Here is a 2,448-nt window from a genome sequence, read left to right as displayed (position 1 = left end):
GGGAACTATGAAAGGGTTTTTAGTAAGAGAGTGAAACTCTGAAAGCAGTTCATGGGCAGATTAATTCAGCAATATGCATTATAGAGGATGTATTCGAATGGAGAGAGACTAAAGGTAAGGAAGACCAGTTAGGAGTCTATGAATAAAGTCGGTCAGGAACAAAGTGACAAGAGCCAGTATTAGAAATGGTAGTACCAGGACAATAAAGGAAGGTCAATTGTTTGTTTGTTTGTTTGTTTTGATACAGAGCCTCAAGCTGTCCCCCTGGGTAGAGTGCTGTGGTATCACAGCTCACAGCAACCTCCAACTCCTGGGCTCAAGCGAGTCTCCTGCCTCAGCCTCCCAAGTAGCTGGGACCACAGGCACCTGCCACAACACCTGGCTATTTTTGGTCGCAGCCATCATTGTTGTTTTGGTGGGCCCAGGCTGGATTCAAACCCGCCACCTTAGGTGTATGTGGTTGGCACCTTAGCCACTTGAGCCACAGGCGCCGAGCCAGGAAGACCAACTGTAATTGGCAAGATGAAGAAAGGAATGTGAGAACCTGGTGAAATAGGAAGAAACAAGAATCAAACTTGCCTGAAAATTTTCAAGCCTATATGACTTGAGCAAAGATGCCATAAACAGAAATGAGCAAGACACGTAGGAGAACTAGTTCAATGAGTTTACTGTTTTACATCTTGGAGTGGAAATAACAAGTAAAACTGCCCCAGTAGGCAGTTGAATATGTAGAGGAGGAGCTTGGGAGAAGGTCAACGGTAGAACTGAGTTGGCCTGGTGTAATGAGAAGAGCCTTGGGGGTCAGAAAGCCTAGGCTTAGTCTCAGCCTGCTACTAATTAACTAAGTCTTGGGCAAGCCATCTCTCCAGACATGTTCCCTCCACTGTAAAGTGAGGGAGTTCTCAGGCTCTATATGACTTCTGAGGTACTTTCAGGGACTATGAATCAAAAGAATTGTATTCATCTGCATATATGTTCTTTCTAAAAGAAAATCTACAGCCTGATGGGGGAAGGGTATTAAATAATCTCCAAATGCTATGGACTCTGACAGAACTCAGGAACTCTACTTTTTTTAAAATTCATTATAGTTTACTTCACTTTTTAGCTTAACCTTCTAGTAAATCATTAGCTTCGTTGATTTTGGCTACTATATAAGGAGATCCTCCTTTGTCTGGGTTATTTAAGAGCATAATTCGTTGATGAGCATCTCTTATTTTCCCTTAATTGGCAGTAGGGCTTACACCTAGTATTAATGCTGCTTCCCATTTTGTCATTGTTCTGTAATAGCCACCACTAAAGGCAGATTTTGGCAGACTCTGAAAAACTTGTTTTATTTGAGGCTCCATATGCTTCATGGCTTGCAAAACGTAACAACCTGCAAATCCTGCAGCAGGAATGGTTAGTCCAACTGCTACCACTGTACTGGCCATGGCTCTGGCTCAGCTCCCCTCTTCCTCTGGGAAAGCAGATCATTCCAGCCAGGGGGTTGGGGCCACTGACTGTGCGCCTTCACCAGGGAGTGAAGCAGCTGTAGGCAGCACACACCAGGAACTCTATTAACTTAGGGAGTAAAAGAAAAAGAGAAGCCAGTGAAGGAGAAAGAGAGAAAGTAATCAGAGGGATAAAAGCAGGAAAAGAGAAATTCTAAATTGAGAGACTAAAATATGGAACTAAACTTAAAAGTAAATAAATGGGACAAATGTATCAAATACAACAATGGATAAATATACATTTAGATATATAAGAGTAACCATAAGATGCCAAAGAAGGATGCAAATTTTTACTACATGGGAAAGTATTCAATACCATCAGTAATCAAAGAAATGAAATACTAAAAATAATTTTTCACCTCCCAAAAAGATTTCTTATAAATTTCAATGCTAAAACTGCAAGGGAACTGGAACACTCATATTTCATTGTGGTGTTGAAAATTTGTGTAGTCCTTTTAGAGATCATGATCCATAAAAACGTTCCTTATCTTTGGTTTGGTAATCCCACTCCTGAGATTTTGTCCTAGAGACAAAATTACAAAGAAGAAAAAAGCCATATACACTAAGATGTTCAAAGCACCCCCCAAATTTGACAGTTACCTAAAAGTCTAATAATAGGGGAGGATATACAAATAAAATATAATCTACGGATGGATAGTAATTTTATGTGGCCATTGAAATGATAAATATAGAAGACTATAGCAACAGGGAAAATATAATAAAAAGATTTTAAAAGCAGAATTTTAGGAGATATGTGTACTCTCATTACACTTATATAAAATCTGTATATGTATGCAATCTGACAAAGCATGAAGCATGGAAAAAATAATTTTTGAGACAGAGTCTTATTTTTTCGCCCCTTGGTAGAGTGCTGTGGCGTCACAGCTCACAGCAACCTCAAACTCTTGGGCTCATGCAATTTTCTTGTCTCAGACTCCCAATTAGCTGGGACTACAGG

At 40.0% G+C, this 2,448-nt stretch overlaps 1 pseudogene; it reads right to left on the bottom strand.

Moving 5' to 3' along the window:
• Positions 1–1,094: 1,094 nt before the first annotated feature.
• Positions 1,095–1,430, bottom strand: LOC100956760 (annotated as a pseudogene).
• Positions 1,431–2,448: the final 1,018 nt, after the last annotated feature.

Source organism: Otolemur garnettii, unplaced genomic scaffold (genome assembly GCF_000181295.1).
Source record: "Otolemur garnettii isolate 467f Iridium unplaced genomic scaffold, OtoGar3 scaffold00219, whole genome shotgun sequence".
Classification (NCBI taxonomy): domain Eukaryota; kingdom Metazoa; phylum Chordata; class Mammalia; order Primates; family Galagidae; genus Otolemur; species Otolemur garnettii.
Note: the sequence above shows the minus strand (reverse complement) of the source record. Positions and strands in the feature narration are given on the sequence as shown.